We start from the raw sequence: 17,970 nt of genomic DNA on the forward strand, positions 1-17,970 counted from the left end.
AGTCTCTCCAGGCCTCTCTGAAATCCTCCTGCTGGTCCTTTCTTACAGAACAATAATATGGGTACATGTATTTTGTATATTCTGTATATGCACACACATATATTCTCCAACTCTAATTCATATCATGGAGTAATTAAATCATGATCAGTTGTGAAAGACTCAGCTGTCCTCCTCAAGCTAATGATCCTTCCAAAGGACTCCGCTTCCAGAGAGAGAAGTGATGAGCTCAAGAGTGAAGACTGAAGCCTACTGGAGCATCCTTGTTTTCTTGGGTTGTGCGATGAATCCTGAGCTATTTTTTTTTTTTTCCTTTCAACTCATCAACTTTCAATATTCGACTTTCAACCCTAAGTCACCTCTCAGGGAGGGTATCACTGAGAGCCAAGCTAGCCCCCGGACAGGCACTAGGCAGCCTGCACCAGACTGTGCACTTGGAGTGATTATTAAAGTAGACACAGCATTGTCAGCATCACACACATACACGTGGCTTTCTGGGGGCAGCTGTAAGGGAGCAACAGGAAACTGAAAGGAAAGGAGGCAGGGGTTTGCCGGATAGGTGCTGCAGCGGAGGGGGCTCAGAGAACAGCATTCGACTCTAGCCTCACACACTGGGCAGCAGGTGATCTGGGCAAATCATTTCTCTGCCTCAGTGTCCTCATCGGTAAAATGGGGAGAGTGTCTCATAGGTTGCGTGAAGATGAAATGAGATCACATTTGCAAAGGGTTTAGCCTAAGTAGGTGCTTCATAAAGCAGGGGTCCTCACACTTTTTAAATAGGGGGCCAGTTCCCTGTCCCTCAGACAGGGCCGGACTAGAGTAAAAACAAACACTTTGTTCTGGGGGCCTTTAAATAAAGAAACGTCATGGCCCTGGGGGAGGGGGATAACGGTCCCCAGCTGCCGCATCTGGCCCGCGGGCCGTAGTCTGAGGACCCCTGTTCTGGGTTTGCTTTGGGCGCCGCTTGAGAGTGAATGGTCGTGACGGACGTTTAGATCGCTAGCACCTTGCACACGTCATGGCCTCGGAACCACAGCCGGGTAGCGTCGGTATCGCGGGGAGCAGTTGGCCATTCACCCCCATTTTACAGATGGGGCACAGAAAGACTGTGGTCAAGGAGCCCAAAGGGCCGATCGGGCCTCGAACACTCCTGTGGCCACGAAACTTCCCTTCTCCAGGCCTCGACTCCCTGTCACATGGGAACAGGGTTTGCAGAGCCAGTTCCCCTGGCATGTGGCGAGTTAATGAAAATGAAGTTTGGGAGCTCCGCACTACAGCCGGAAGGGAAGGAAATGGATGGGAGCACTAGAGGACTACAACTCCCAGGATGCAGCGCGTCCCACGGGGATTCCGGGCTAGGTGCTTCTAGCCCGCTAGAATCAAGACCCGGCCGGGAGCGGGGCGGGACCCGGAGTGGGGGAGGGAGAGCAGAGAGAATGGAGAGAGGGGAGGCGGGGTCAAGTGAGGGCTGATAGACGAAGGGGCCCGAGGCAGGGAAAGACTGGAGAGGTAAAACCGAGAAATAGACATGGGGGTGGGGCCTGCGTCTTGACAGAAGCTGGGAAGAGCCAATGAAGGGATTTGTAATTGGTGAAAGCTGCGAGGGGGCGGGGCTTATCTGTTGGGCAAAGGCGGGGCATAGGGGGCGGGGCTTATTCCTGAAACAGAGAGGACAAAAGAGAAAATACTGTGGGGCGGGGTTTCCTTCTCGAGGGGTGGAGAATAAAAAGGATTGAAGGGAAGTATAGAGGAGGCAGGGCTTACTAAAGATCGAGAATGAAGAAGAGGCGAGCGTTATTCTTTATTAGAATAGAGAGGAAATTGACTGATTGAGGAAATGGGACTTACTCCGGACAAACCGGAAAAGAGGGAAAGAGGACTAGACTGCAAAGAAAGGGGAAAAGGGCGGAGCTTAGCCTGACTCCCCGTAGGAGGGATGGACGTGGGCGGGGCCTGTTCTCCGTCCGATAATCGGAGCGGGAGTGGTGCGCAAGCACGAGGAGGGGCGGGGCCGTGGGGGCGGCTGTTGGCGGTTGGTGGTGTCGGGGGGCGGGCCCGAGGGTGGGCGGCGCTGCAGTTTGGGGAAACACGCTTAGTGGAGAAGGATGTAGCCGTGCCCGCGGCGGCGGCGGCGATGTTCTCGGCTCTGGCGTACGGCCGCCTGGGGGCCCGGGCCCCGCTGGGCGGCCTCTCGCAGGCCGACCCCCGGGCGGGCGGCGGCGGGGGAGCCGGCGGCGGGGACTACGGTCTGGGGACGGCCGGCCGCGGCTTCGGCAAGGACTTCCGCAAGGGCCTGCTCGAAAAGGGCGTCTGCTATGGGGACGACGCCTGCTTGGTGGCCCGCCATCGCTCCGCCGACGTGCTGGGGTGAGTCGGGCCCTAATCGGTCCTCGCCATCTCCATCCTCCGCCCCGGGCCCCGCAAGGTCATCGGGAACGCGACCCCCGGCGCCCCGACCGTGCTTAAAGCCGCGCTGGCCCCGAGCAAGGCCCCGAGACGGCTGGCCGGAGACCTTGGCCATCTGTGGGGCCAAGTGTCTCGGGCCGAGGGCGCCTGCTCTTGGACCGTGTCCGGGCCGGGGCAGCCGCGGCGTGTCTGGCCGGCGGGGGCTCCTTGGAAGCGCCTTTCAAGTTTGCCTGTCTCTTGTCAGCTTCCCCTTGACCCTGTGACTTGGGACTGTCAGCGCGCTCATCCCCACTGTTTGGATGAGAGCTAGTGATTCGTCCATCTTAATAGTAGGAAGTTCTAGACACCCAGGGCCCTCGTGGCTCATGAGGACGGGGTTCTTCCCCTGCATCATCATATACTCAGAGTAAAGAGAAAAAACGGTAAAGACGGGGTGGGGGTGGGGGCTCCTCAGTCATGAAACACTGGCGGGTGCACCTGGTCCTCAGAACAATCTTGAGAGGGAGGTGCTATCACTCTCATTCCCACTGGCCTTTTTTGTCCCCCTTCCCACCTATAACAAAGGCTGGCCTCTCTTATAACCCAGGCAAGAGTTTAAGAATATCCCAATATGAGAATCCTTTACCTTTTTTTGGTTTGTTTATTCAATAGTTTTCTTACTTTCAATTTTATTAATCTTTTTTTCCTCAGAATTTCAAATTTGGCATTTAATTGGGGGTTTTTAATTTGTTCCTTTTCTAGCTTTTTTCAGTTGCACGAATGCAAATGTTGATCATCTGTTTCTCTATTTTATTCATGTAAACATCTAGAGATATAAAATTTTCCCCAAGAACTACTTTGACTGCATTCCATAAGTGTGGGCAAGTTGTCTCATTATTGTCATGTTCTTGGATGCAATTATCAATTGTTTCTATGGTTTATTTCACCCACTCATTCTTTAAAATTACATTAGTTAGTTTCCAGTTAATTTTTGGTCTCCTTTTCCACAGTCCTTTACTACATATAATTTTTATTGTATCACGATGTGAAAAAGATGTATTTACTGTTTCTGCCTTTCTGCATTTGATTGCAAGATTTTTATGCTCCAATACATGGTCAGTTTTTGGGTAGGTTCCATGTATTGCTGAGAAAAACTATATTCCTTTTTTGTCCCCATTCAATTTTCTCCAAAAGTTTATCACAGTGGTTCTCAAAGTCTGGTCCAGAGCATCCTGGGAATCTCTGAAATCCTTTCAGAGAGTCTACAAATTCATAATTAGTTTTTATTTTTAGTGTAATCAATATCTATAACTACAAACCACATAAACAAAAACTCTTTGGACAGGTCCTCAATCATTTTTAATAGAATAAAGATATTGAGAACAAAAGTTTGAGGACCACTGGTTTATCATACCTAATTTTTCTAAAATTCTATTTACTTCCTTAACTTCTTTCCTGTTTATTTTGTGATTCTATTTATTCCTGATAGAGCAAGGTTGAGATCCCCCACTAGTATAGTTTTGCTGTCTATTTCTTCTTGCAACTCTCTTGACTTCTCTAAGAATTTGGATGTTATACCACCATTTATCTTTTTCTGTCTTGACCCAGTATATAATCTTAATAATAACCACAATAATATGGCTTGCCCATAAGATATATATCCACATTGCAGGATAAATTTCAATTCTATAATTCTGCCAAGTTAAAAAAAAAAAATAAAAGTACATATGTGTAGAGGTCTGGAACTCTGGAAAAGTATACTTGAAACAAGGATACTTAAAACAGGGTGTTTACTCATTGTGATTGATGAGATAATAGTTCTCTACTTTACATATATTTAGTACTTAATATGGTTGATGTAATGCTTCTACAGTTGACACATGCTCAGTGTGCTGTAGTGATGTAATTGTACTAAGGTATATAAGGGCTGAGAGGATTTGAAATAAGTAGAGTCGAGAAAGACTCAAGTGAGAGTGCTTGATCACAGACAGAGAGGAGAGACTCAGACACAGGAGACACAGAAAACAGAAACAGAGATTCTTGTGGTGGCTCATCTGCCTTCATCACTTCTTCAAAGCCCATCCAGAGATCCTCCAGAAAACTAGGCTGGACATTACACATATGAATTAGAAACCCTTTTTGATTTGGTGCCTTGCTTGTGCCTTCTGTTTCTCCCTTCCTCCTCCCTCTCTCCTTTATTCCCTCCCTCTCTTCTTTCTTCCCTCCCTTCATCCTTCCCTTCTCCCGTCTCTCAAATAGTCTGTTCTCTAATATATTCATAATTGAAATGCAACAGAAATCCATCAGCACACAGCATCAGAACATCAAAATAAATATTTTCTTCCAAAAGGACTGACATAACATACTCTGTAATATCTTAAAGTAATATTTATCAAACTCTAAATTATATCATTTAAACTTGGTTGAACCCACTAGAAAGAACAGCTTCAATAATGGTTCTGTTAGCTTTTGTGCATAATTTGGACAGCGACAGGAACTTTTCACTGTCTCACGTATATTGGCATTGTGCTAGGTTTCAAAGCAGTTGTGACTCTGGATGGTGAACAAACTAAAAATGTAACGTTTGGTAGGGGCAGAAGCAGCGTGCTGTAGTCAAACTGAATAGAATGGATGGGGATGTAGAGGAGACAAGGAGGGGGGAGTTAAATTTGTGTCCAGGACACCTGAATTCATGTCTAAGTTTGTCATTGTGGATTTTTACCTCTGTGACATGCAGAGCCTGAATTTTCTTATGTATGAAATATGGAAGTTAAACTAGCTGATTTGTACTTTCCAGGTAAATCTACTCTAATACCATAATGGGACAATGAGGTTGAGGAGGATGAGCAACTGCAGGTGCCAGAAGCTCTAGGGCCAGCATCTGTGGCTCCTATTGCAGAGAGAAGCACTGCCAGTGTTCCAGGAGAGGGTGGCATCTCTTCAAAGGTCTCCCCAGACGTCAGGACTGTGTTAAGAAAGCGATTCAATTCGAGAAAGTTTCAGGTAGGTGCTACCAAGAGCCAGACCAACAAAATGGAGGGAAAGAATCTAGATCTGAGAGTCAGGTCTTGGCTGTTGATCAGTCACATGTCTTGTCTGAGATTTAGTGGCTATAAAGTGGAGATAATAAAACCTGCTTTCCCTTATTTTGCAAGGCTATTGAAATTGGAAAATCAGATGAGAATTGTGAATTTTTTAAAAGTTCAGAGTATGGGGCAGCTAGGTAGAATAGAGCATCACCCTGAAGTCAGGAGGATCATAGTTCAAATGTGACCTCAGATACTTAACATGTCCTAGTTGTGTGTCCCTAGGCAAGTCACTTAACACCAATTGCTTCAGCATAAAAAGCAAAAAAAAAAAAAAAAAAAAAAAAAAGTTCAGAGCATCCAAAGGTCATCACAAGTATCTACTAGTATCACAAAAATAGTAGTATTACTACTTGTGTCACAATAATTATTTTTAAAAAAGAGAAAATAAGAAAATAGATTATCAAATCTGGGAATAGTCTTAGTACTGGGAATGTCAGAGGAGAGAGGGGTCTTAGAACAGGGGATGTCAGGGCTGGGGGGGAGGCATTTAGAACCTAAAATGTTCCAGTCTGAATGAACACCAGGACACTGAATATTGTTGCTGCGAGGCCCCTAGAGTGAGGAAAGTTGAGCCACTTATGAGGAATGGAGAATAAGAGGCCTTAGATGTGGACTGGGAAGTTAATGACCATTCAGGTGCTTCACCAGCGGCCATCTCTTGCCCTCTCTGAGCCTTCCTTTTCCTCCTTATGTTTGATCCTGGCCTGTGGGTAGCAGTGAGACAGGGAGCATGTCCCCAGAGCCTCTGGGCATCCCTTTTGAATGCTGAGTGCTCTGGGAGGCTGAGGAACCGTGAAGGAGCTGTCAGGATTGATTGCTGAAGTTAGTTTTGTGACCCTGCTCATAGGCCCCTAGGCGTGTACGTTGCTAGAAATAGAAATGAACCCAGTTCCCCAGATTGTGCAGATGTCACTGCCCCTGTACCTGGGGGTGGGAAGCAGCCTCGTTCCTGTCACTGTCATTGTTCAGGTTTTCCTCCTCCCGGGGCCCACCAAGAATCCATTTCTGTCAGGGATGGGTCCCTCCCTCCTGTGGCTGTGACGAGCAGAGAATCATGGCATTAGCTCAGGAGGGGTAGTCCAGGCTGGCCATTTCCATCATCCCAAGTCCCAGGCTCAGTGAGCCAATGGCCCCTGCACCTGGCCAGGGGGGCTCACCCTTCCCCAGGGGGCTTCATTCCTCAAGCCTGGCCAAACCCCGGCCCATCTGCCCTGTGACACTGAGAGGGCCTTGGAGAGCAGGCCTGAGGGAGATGAACTAATTATGTAAGTGTGTAATGAGACTGGGGGCTGCAAGCTCTTTCCATGCATGCTCTCAGTCACTAACTGTCTCCAGCTAGTGCTGGGATGGGCACAGTGGGAAAGAGAAGAGGAGGAGAAAGGAGAATTGTGCTGTTTGGGAAAAGCCTTTGATGTGTAGGCAGAGAACCGAGTTCAGATCCCACTCCTGATGCTTATTCACTGATTGACATTGATGACATTACCAAATCTTTCTGAAATCAATTACTGACATGGAAAATGAGTAGTTGAATTCAGTGGTCTGTAAGAGAGACAGAGAGAGAGAGAGGAAAGGAAGGAAGGAAGGAGGGAGACAAAAAAGGGGGGGAGAGAGAAGGTGGAGAGAATCGGAGAAAGGGAAGGAGAAAAGGAGGAAGGAAAGCAGGAGACAGAGAAACAGAGGCAAAGAGAGGAAACAAGTGAGAAGAGAGTACATTAGTGTTTACTATGTGCCAGGCCCTGTGTTATGTGTTAGGGAAACAAATAGGAGCAAAAAAGACAGTGGCTGTCCTCAAAAAGCTTTCCTTCTAATGAGGAAATAATGGAAACTGGAAAGAGGATTGGCAAGGAAGGCTTGAGGGGGAAGTAGAGGAGTCCCAAGAAGAAGAGAGGCTCTCCGATTGAGCTCTAAATCCCCAAATGACCATCCTGTAACCTATTTCTATGTTGCCTTAAAGTTTTCAAAGTACTTCCTTCACAGGCATCCTGTGAGCTGGGTAAGGATCCTTATGCCCTCTTTACAGATGAGGAAACTGAGGCACAAAGAGGCAAAAGGTCTCAAAGCTAGCCCCTGTGAAGGGCAGGATTTGAGTACAGGCCGTTTATGATCCCAAGTCCACCACACTTAGCTCTTCCCCATGCTCCCTCAGTTTCCTGATCAGACCAGAATCTTGAGGTAGAAGAGACCCAGCTGCCATCTAGTCCCAGCTGTGCCTCACTAGCCCACCCAGCAGATGGCTCTCCAGCCTTGGCCTGAAGCTCGCTTGTGGGAGAGACCCCTGCCTCCTGAGGCATGCTGGATAAGACCCGCAGTTAGGGAGTTCTCCCTGCCATCCAGGCAGGAATCCGTGCACTGGGGAGCGATGCTCCTGGGGCTGCTTCCTGGGGCCGAGCAGGAGAAATGCCTCTTCCAGGGAACAGTCTTGAGGTCCTTGAATCAAATTCATCAGCAGTTATTCTGGGCCCTCTCTGTGGCATGGCCTGGGGACTCAAAGAAAGGGGAGTTAGGTCTGCCCTGTAGGGCAGCTCCTTCAGCCCAGCCTCGGATGGCATCTCTTTATCTGTTGCTTCCATCCTTCCTGTTCCCTGTGCCTGCCTGTAAGGTGTAGAGCAGGGGGAGGTGGGGAACTGGAGGCAGCAAGGACAGATGACATTCTAGAGCTGGTGCCAGCCTGCATTAGTAAAGGGAGTTTCTCTACCTGGGACTTCCCTATACTAATGAAATCACAGGTCTAAGTGTTTTTGTGAGCTGTGGTGTTTAATACCTCCTCCTACTCTGTGAAGGAGGAAAAAGGTATTGCACATCTTCATACTTGAAGAGGGACTGATAAGGCTTGCACCTCATTCCTCTTACTCCACACACAGTAATTTTAGGTTTTAATTAAAAACCTAATTTTAGGTTTAACATGATAACAATAACTCCAAATAACTTAGTTAACAATTTTAGAATTTTCCTAGGTAATAACCAAATAGTCTTAGCTGTTATTTCCTTTTAATTTTCTGGCAAAGGTGAATAAATTACATTTGCAAGGCTAAATAACTTTCCACCTTCTTTCAGTTGTTTCATTTATTCCGTCCCCAAGTTGTTGCAGCTTTGGAAGTTCTCAGTGAGGATTTCTATTCCCTTCAATAAGTCTCCCTTTTATTTTAGGAAAGAAAACAAGACAATTCTTAAAGTTGAGCTAGAACAAATTTAAAAATTGACAACTTTAGTTCATGAGATTTTCTAAATTCTTATTAAATGTTCTAAACAAACTGAATGGTCATGTGGCTATTTTCCAACTCACACAAACCTTTTCTCTTCTCTTTTGTGAGCCAGAAAAGGATTAAGATCCCAGTTTTTATCGACAGGGCCGTCAGAATTCTGACTTTTGAGAACTCTAAAGCTGGATGGCTGTTGCCAAAGTTTTTAAAGTAGCAGTGAACTGCTTTTCTGTTTTCCTAAAATTCCCAAACTCTTAAATCTTCTGTCAGTGCAAATAGGTTACAATTTACACATCCCTTTAGTGAACTTTGATTAGAGTTCCTTTAAAACTCCTTTTACTCTCACATCTCAAAAAACCAAATTTCACTGAACTGAGTATGATTTCTTTCTCTCCCTCTCACCCCTTTGTCCATGTATCCCTGGTACAGTCAGGGAAGAGGGAAGAAAGAAAAAGAGCCTCTCTTTCCTCTATACACTATCCTCCTACTCCTGGGGAGTCTTTAATTTAGTTGAATTTGCTTCCAAATTACTTTACGTACATACAACATCATGTACCTTACATTGGCATTGTATGTTGGTCACATCTTAAAAAAAACCCATATAAAGTTATCACATGAAGCAATTATATCCAGCAAAGCAGTTAACCTTCATTTAGCATTTATTTATGCTAATCACTTTTGCAGTCATATTGTTTTCACAACAATCATTATTTCTCTTTACAAATCAGAAAACTGGGTAGAGATAAAATAATTTGCCATAAATTACATAGCTGATACATTTCTGCAAGTGAAGCAGTGAATGGTGGGCTTACCAAATGCAGAGGCTGACTAAATTTCTCACTTCACACTGCCATCCTGGATGCTGTCATAGGCACTCAGATTCTTTCCAGACAGTTGCTGGACAGAAGTTGCCAAGGCTAGGGGGATGGTGCCAGGATCTCCCTTTGATAGTAGTTTCAGGTGCCAGAGCTCAGAGAATGCTGACCATGGAGCCTGACCCCCACTCATCCCCATTCTCTATGCTGAATTGGGGGGGTGTTTGGGCAAGGTTTGCATGGGGTCTCCATGGCTGTTGCTGTTTCCTCCAATTCTACAGGTGAGGCAGAATTTGAGTTTCTCTCCATTTCTTTAGCATTCTCTTAAATTGATCTGAGATGAGAGGGGTTAGTAAACAGAGGGACTTGGGCTATAGTGATCTTATTAGCAATCCCCACAACTCAGATGCACTCAGGACTCTGGGTGTCAGAGCATGCTGAGTGATCAGGGTTGTGGAGAAGGTCCCTTAATACCTTTTGGGTTGCTTTCCCAATGGAGAGACAAGATGGGAGTCAAGAAAGGGTTAGCAAAAAGTTGCTATTTATTTAGTTTTTTTTTCTTTCAAAATGGGGTAAATTCTTGGAATTATCCCCAGTGTTTCAGGAATTTTTCTTGCAATCTTAAAATGACTAACTGCTAAACTTCTCAAAACATCGAGAATCCATTATTTTAGCAGTTTTATAATTTTAATTAACTAATTTTATTCCTGTAGCCCCCAGCTTGGCCAAAGTCAGTCTTTTTTCCCCTTTAAAGGTGAGAGTCAAAGATATCAAGAAATCTTTTCCAGCATTTTAACTACAGCATAGAAGTTTTTTCTTGCTGGTTGTGTTTTAAATATTTCCAGATAACAAAATCTAGCTCATAGAACAAATATGACAGAGACATTCTGCACAGAGACACAGACACAGACAAAAATGACATGAAATAGAACTGTCCCATCTTTGCCAAAAGCCATAAAATCTCTTTGCAAAAAGGTATCCTTTTCCTCTCTAACATCCTGGAGAAGCTGAAAAGGTGGTAAAGGTTTCCTAGGAACTTTGCTGAAAATTGCAAGAATTTCCAAGTCTGGGCATCCCCGTCAAAGAAAATTTGCTGAGCGTGAAGCTCCAGATGACCCAGACAAGCCTTTTCCCAGTTGCTTGGGTTATTACTTACCAGTAGATTATCTCTCTGACAGTCAGCAATGTTTGTAGGACTATCTTAAGACCAGAAGACTTCAGACTCAGACAGATTGTTAGAACAAAAACACTCTAAGGTCGGAGGACTTTAGGATTACTGTTATACTTGTTACAGCTTACAAGCTTCTCTTCACTATCAAGATCCTATTAACCATTTCCTCCCCTTTTCCTTGTCTGTGCAAAGATTATTCTTGATAGGCAAAAGAGAAGTAAAATATCACCTTCTTTCTGTTCTCACTTATTCCATTCCCCAAGCAACAGTCCTGTCCATTTTTTATTCTCTTCTCCCCCAAGAAAGCCAAAAAAAAAAAAAAAAGTAAAATCTGATTTTCTGGTTTCTGGTTTTCTTACTATAGTCAATTCATTCTGAAAGTGAGCACTTCTGATGATTATTGTAGGACTAGTAAAACAAACGTATATTCATGCTATTATCCTTCCTGCCATCTTCTATGTATGTATCTTTTGAAAATCAACGATATTAAGTAAGCTAGTTCCTTGTGATTCTACATCAGGTTATTCAACAGCTCCTTTTTGTTGTCCTCCCTAAGATTTTTTGTTGTTGTTGTTTTCTGAATTTCATTCAGAGCTTCCTATTCCTTCAGGGCTGACTTTCCCTATAGAAAGTGGGATCCTACTTATTATTCTTTCTCTAAACAATGTAGAATCTGCTCTCACAAAATCTAGGCTCATGTGAGACTATTTCTGGCTTTCCTCCTCTCTGTTAAACACATTTTTTGAATAATAGACTTAATTTTCAAATATATGCAAAGATAGTTTTCAACATTGATCTTTGCAAAACCTTGTTTCAGATTTTTCTTCCCCTTCCCCTAGACAGCAAAAGTAATCCACTATATGTTAGGCATGTGTCACACACTCTTAATGTGGAGCAGGCATTTCCTCCAAAGCTTCTTTTCATTTTATTCTAGCAACCAGTTCTTGTGTTCTCCAACTGCCCTCATTTGGGGCTCCTTTGACTTCTCCATCATGCCCCTGTGCCAGGTACCTCCCCTCCCACCCACACTTTTAGCTTTTTTACGTGTGTTGTCTTACCTTATTTTGTTGTGCTTTATACTGTAAGCTCCTTGAGGAAAGGCACTTACCTTTTTTAGTATTTGTATCCCTAGCACTTAGCATAATGCCTGCTATGTGTAGGTACTTAATATTTATTGCCTATTAACTATTTGTTTTGTTGGTGAAAATCAATTGCAGAACAGAAATCCTTTCTAGTTCTTTCATTTTTTAAAGAAATGATCACCTGTTCAAGGAAAGAAACAAACTCCTGTTCTTTGGATAGAGGGAACAAACCAGCAGGGGTATATAAAGTAATAAAATAAAGTAATAGTCTCCTATCAGTATTATGCTGTTAATGGGAGCCACCTGCTAGTGGCTACTGGGGAGCTAATTCTTCCCACAGAATAGATCACTTCCTATGAGAAGATGACATCCTCAGATACAAGGAGACTGAGAGGCAGGTGCATTCTTTGACCTCTCTCCTCTTCTCTCTTGCCTCTGATTTATTTCATTTCCAATTCACAAGCAACATCTGTATCAGTAAAATCTGATTTGCAATTCCTTCAAGTGTGTTATAATTCACAGCTGTGGGGGCTTTTGGAGAACCGACCCACCCCTTAATGGTACTTTCTCCTTTTTATCCCTTTACAGGCTTTCTAGGTTTTGCATTTAGTTGTGGTTTTCAACACTATGCCATACCTCCTTGCTAGACTTGTGATATTTCCCAACTACAGCTCCATTTCCTCTTTCTGTCCAGGCGGTCTGTAGTATAGACTGAAGAAAAGATAACTTTTTCCATCATTCACTGACTTTCACCTAAAAGCTTTCTACATTGCTTCTCCCCTCAAATTCCTGGATTTCCTCAAAAATATAAATCTTTTTAAGGCAGGATGCTAATGCAGACTGTTTCCTTTACCTTTCGAATAAGATCCTGTTTTTTGAATAAGGCATATCTTTTTCCTTTAAATAAAGAAACCTTTATTTAACCTTTTCAGAACCCTATTCCAATCATTGGGCTTACTTCACCATGTGCCAGTGATATCTCATGGCCTAGAGAAGCAAATGTGCCTCTTTCTGTTAACTCTAGTTCCCCTTATTTGTTATTCAAACTGTACATGTGTCTAGATGGGCCTTTTTTGAATTTCCATTCCTCATCTTCTGCTTTGAAGCTACTAGCTGGGTGCATATGTAATAGTTTACTCCTTTCTCCTTTCTTGTCAGCTTGAAACTCTGGTTCCTTTTTTATCATCCTTTGCATTTTCAACTTGATAAAAAGCTAAGTTCTCCACTACAGAATTCCTAAGTGGGGGAAGTAGGAACGAGGTAAAGCTTCCATTGGGGAATTGTGGGTTTCCAGAGGCAATGATGAGAGAGAGCATTCCAGGCATGAGTGATAGCTTATATGAGTGAAGGACGTGGGAGACAGAGTGCCATGGACTGGAAAGAGCCTGTAGTCTTGTTTGGCTGCAGTTGAGAGTCTGTGGGATGGCAAGAGCTAAAGGGCAAAAACTTTTGAACATCAGGGGAGTTTGTGTTTTATCTTTGGGACAACAGGAAATCTCTGAAGAGGCAAAGAAGATTTGCTGAAGAGAGGAGTGACATGGGTAGTCCTGTGTTGTGGGAAGGTCTATTTGGCAGCTGTTGGAGGCTGGGCTGCAAATGGGAGAGAATGGCTAGAGGGAGGCCAGGTGGGCGGCTGTTGTCCAGACAAGAGGTGATAAAGGCCTGGGTGAGCATGGATGTATTGTGGAGTGAAGGGCATTGATGGAAGAGATGCAGAAGAAATAGCATCAAGATGGAAAATGATTGGCTGTGGGAATGGCAAAAGTGAAAGACTAAATTAGACTGGTACATTGTGTCTGGGTGACTAGGACACTGGTGCCTCTGGCACAAAAAGAAACTGGAGAAGGGGAAGGGGCTTGGGGAAAAAGAGGACAAGTTTTGTTTTAGTCATTTTGACTTTGAGATGTCCAAATTAAGATCATACCATCAGATTCAGACCTGGAAGTGATTTTCAATGAGTTCAAATGCCTGGATTTATAGAGGCTGACTCACCCACAAATCACTTCAATAAGCAATTATTAAGCATAGTGTCAAGCACAGTGCTTTTTAGCATAGGGGTTACATAGTAAGTGTGGGGCAAGATGTGGGTTTAAGACTTCACTAAGCTCAACACGGTAGTATAGGATATTTAATAGATGAAGAAATAAAGCTTAGGGGAAGAGAGCTGAATATGTAGATTTTGAAGTCATCTGCATAGGGTTGATATTTGAAGCTGAGCTGAGATCACCAAGAGAAGTACAGAAGAAAAGAAGAGTCTTAAAATGAAGCCCTTGAATATACCCATATGACCTGAGTTGGACATAATTGATGTTCCTGCAAAGGAAATTGAGAATTGGTCAGAGAAATAGAATGAAAATGACAGGTGTGTCACCAAACTGAGGGAGAAGATATTTTCTAAGAGGAGGGAATGACCAAGAATTTCAAAAGTTCTTCAGGCCTCAGCCAAATAATAAAATGTTAAAGGATATAATTAGGCATTTTTCTAAGGAATAAATTTAAGCTATCAATTGCTAAGTAAAAAAAAAAAAACAACACCACACTAAAACTTAGGGAAAAAATTATGCATTGCTGAGGTTCCACCTTATACCCACAAGATCAGCAAATTTAACCAAAAAGGAAAAATGACAAAATTTGACAAGAATATGAAAACAGTAGATTATTGGAATTGTGATCTATTCTAGAAAGCAACAATAATGGTGGTCCTCCTGCCCACAATTACTTTAACACTATATACCTCCAAAGAGATCAAAGATGAAAATGTCCTATATGTACAAACTTATTTGTAAGTTTTTTTTTTTCCCCAGGGTAGGCAAGAAACTGGAAACTAAGCATGGGGTAGGGAGGCAAGGGATTGTCCATGATTTGGGAAATACATGAAATAATTATGGCATATGTTGTCATGAAATATATTGTAAGAAATGGTGAAGGGAATGGTTTCAGAGAAACTTGGGAAGACTTGTCTGAACTGATGCAGACTGAAGTAAGAAGAACGGGAGCACAATTTAAACATTGTCATTATAAACATAAAAATTCAAATGACTTGAGTCTGATCAATGAAATGACCGGCTCTATTTAGCTAACCAAAATTTGCATACTTCCAGAAGACCCAGGATAAATTGTGATACAGGTTGAGACAGAATTTTTGGACATGCCCAACGTAGACATTTGTTTTAGCTGACATGTCTATTACAAGGCTTTTGATTTTCTTTTTTTGCCCTAAACCCAGTGGGCCTGGGAAGGTAGGAAGAACAGAAAATGGATTTTTTTTCCCCAATAAAAAATGAAAATTAATGAAAAAAAGCTTACTCTTCTCTTCGAGAAGTAAGGATGAAGACTAAGAAAAGGTTATTTGATTTAACATATAACTGATAATTGAAGACTTTGGAGAAAGCAGTTTTAGATGAATGGTGAGGATAGAATCCCAAAATAGAAGAGGATGAATGATAATAAATGGAGGTGAAAAAATAAAGCCTCTTATGCAAGGTTTTTCTAAGAGTTTAGATGTGAAATGAAGGAAAGACATAGGAAGATAGTTTCAGGGGACAGTGGATTTTTTTTTAAAGGATGGACATGTGGGCATGTTTATAGACATCAGGGAAGGAACCAGTTTAGAAGAGATTGAAAATTAGGGAGAGGCAATGATAGAAGGGGCAGGTTCTTAGAGATTGGAAAGGAAAATCAGGGCACAAATAGAGGCATTGGTATTGCAAAGATCACTTCCCTCTTTGAGACAGGAGCAAAGGAAGGGAGGAGGGAATGATGTTGAGGTGACTGAGTGGAATAAGGGAAAAGAAGCAGCTTGTGGCAGCCTCAGGCTTTTCAGTGAAGTTGCTGAGGAAGGAGCAGAGAATTAGTATGAGTAGCTTGAGGAACAGCTGCTATGGGGAATATAACAATGGTCAATTCTGAAAAGTAGAATTGATCAATGCAACATTGAGGTCCCATCTGAAATCATATTACAACATATAATGTACCCAATTAGCACACATATATGGCTTCCTCCAACGGATTTTTGCAACTTGAAACCAGGAGTCTTTATTGAAACTAGGATGTGATTAAGCCAGGATGTACATTCAGGACTCCCAAATCCTGCACAACATATACTACATAGGCAGCTATCTTTTTTTGTTATTGAAGGTCCATTCTTTCTGACTTTAAAATTATCTGTCCTGAAGTTCAATCAGGTGTGAATTTGTAAGTTTGCAATTTTTTTCCAGAATCACTGGGCCATTTCAGTGCTACTAATAGTATATTATTTGTGCCCATCTTCTCATAGCCCTCTAGTAGCTATTTCTCTATTATCATCTTGGTCAGTTTGATGCATCAAAATGAGTTTGGTTGTTTTGACATTTCTCTTATTAATGATTTGGTCCATTTTTTCCACATGTGTGGTGTTACTTTTATTTTTTTGAAATCCTTTGACCATCATCTCTTGTGAAATATATATTTTCTTATATTGGGGTTGATTTCCTGTATATCTTGGATATAGTCTGTTATCAGAGATGTTCAATGCAAAGATATTCCCGACTGACTGGCATCTCTTATCCAGATTTGCATTGATATAATTTGTGCAAGAACTTCTAAGAGTTTTTAGAGTCAAACTTGTTTACTTTGTTTTTGTTGACTTGTCTTACCACTTCAGTTTTGTCTTAAATCCTCTCAGTAACCAAAGTTGTGAGAGGTACCTAATTTGTTCAAGTTCTCTAGTTTTGTTACCATTTATGCTTTTATGTTTAAATCATTCATTTGGAGTTTGTTGTGGCATACAATGTAACCTAAAAACCTCTTATTTTCTGCCAACCAATACTCCAGATTTCCAGCAATTGTTGGGGGAAAGGTAATACTTTACCCTCATTGGTTTTACATTCTTGGATTGATGAAACATTGAGCTAATAGGCCTTACTTGCCTGATACATCAATATAATTTCACAACCTCTCCTACCCTACAAGGATACAAAAATACAAGTAATCAAAGTGGATGCTAAACATATTCTTGGAGAAGTTTCATTTAGTCAGCTCTAAAGCTCAACCTGACCATTCAATTCCTCTAAATAATGATTAATGACTGGTGAAAATGAAACTCTCAAATACATTATATGGTAGACTTCAGTTACTTCTGTGTGTATGGTAGAATTATGGTGAGGTTGCAGGAACTTCAGATCACCTGGTTTTAAATCTTAGCTCCATGAGTTATGCCCTACATCACAAAGAGCATGTGTCTTGAATTCTCAGAATCAGGATGGTTTTTTTAAATGCCTTATCTCTCTGGACTGATGAAATAATATATGGAAAATACTTTATAAATCAGAAATCTATACAATGAACTCATTATGTTAATGCTCAAGGTCACCATCTGGCCCTCTGAATTATTTCTAGGTATACTTATTTCAGTCAAGACAAGTTCTGAAAAACAAGTCTCGAAGATGAAAAGGATTAATTTTGAACTGTCCATGAAAATTCGGCAACTTGAATCTAACCACTCTGAAAAGGTAAGATAGATGACTGATAGCTTCAACAGTAACTAGACTTATGCACTTTAGAGATGTTCAGAATGTAAAGTTGATCTTTGTTTTTGAAACAGGAACAAGAAATTGAAAGACTTAACAAACTCCTGAAAGATAATGGACATCTTGAATGGCTGAACTATGCAATATTTGTCTAACCACATGGAGAGGAAATTTCTTATTTGACAAAATGGCCTTTGTACGTGTCAGTGAAACATCCTGGGTATCTCCAGGATAATTTCTAGAAATGATCTCAAGCCTTCACTTAATTTGTTCTCGGATCTGATTATGTCCAGATGTAACATAATTCCTTCTAAGAGTTATCTTTTTTCCTTGATGTGATAAGAGACTTCCCTTGATATCAAATGTTTCATAAGCTACATTTTCTCATTTTCCGAACTCTAACCTTGCTTGAATTTGAATACTATAACTCAATGAGTTTGTGTAAAAATTAAATAAAAAATTTTTAGTTTATTTTTAATACACATTGTTTTATTTTGTTGGGAGAGAAAAATCAGAGCAAATGGGAAAAACGATGGGAGAAATAAAAAAAAAAAAACCCAGAAAAAAGAAGTGAACATAGCATGTATTGATTTATATTTGTCTCCTTAGTTCTTTCTCTAGTTGCTGATGGCATTTTCTGTCCAAAGTCTATTGGGATTGTTTTGGATCACTTAACTACAGAGAGAAATCAAGCCTTTCATAGTTGATCATTGCACTTTCTTGC

The 17,970-nt window shown here is 42.1% G+C and overlaps 1 long non-coding RNA gene across 2 annotated transcripts; it reads left to right on the forward strand.

Annotated features, from left to right (window-relative positions):
* Positions 1-477: 477 nt before the first annotated feature.
* On the forward strand, positions 478-17,724 carry LOC116420828. 2 transcript variants are annotated; one of them, XR_004231287.1, is made up of 4 exons: positions 478-619; positions 5,180-5,385; positions 17,116-17,228; positions 17,321-17,724. It is a non-coding gene; the product is annotated as an uncharacterized LOC116420828 (long non-coding RNA). The 2 variants fall into 2 exon arrangements; XR_004231288.1 differs by lacking the exon at positions 478-619 and adding an exon at positions 1,440-1,506.
* Positions 17,725-17,970: the final 246 nt, after the last annotated feature.

The sequence above is a fragment of the Sarcophilus harrisii genome, chromosome 1 (assembly GCF_902635505.1).
Source record: "Sarcophilus harrisii chromosome 1, mSarHar1.11, whole genome shotgun sequence".
Lineage (NCBI taxonomy): Eukaryota > Metazoa > Chordata > Mammalia > Dasyuromorphia > Dasyuridae > Sarcophilus > Sarcophilus harrisii.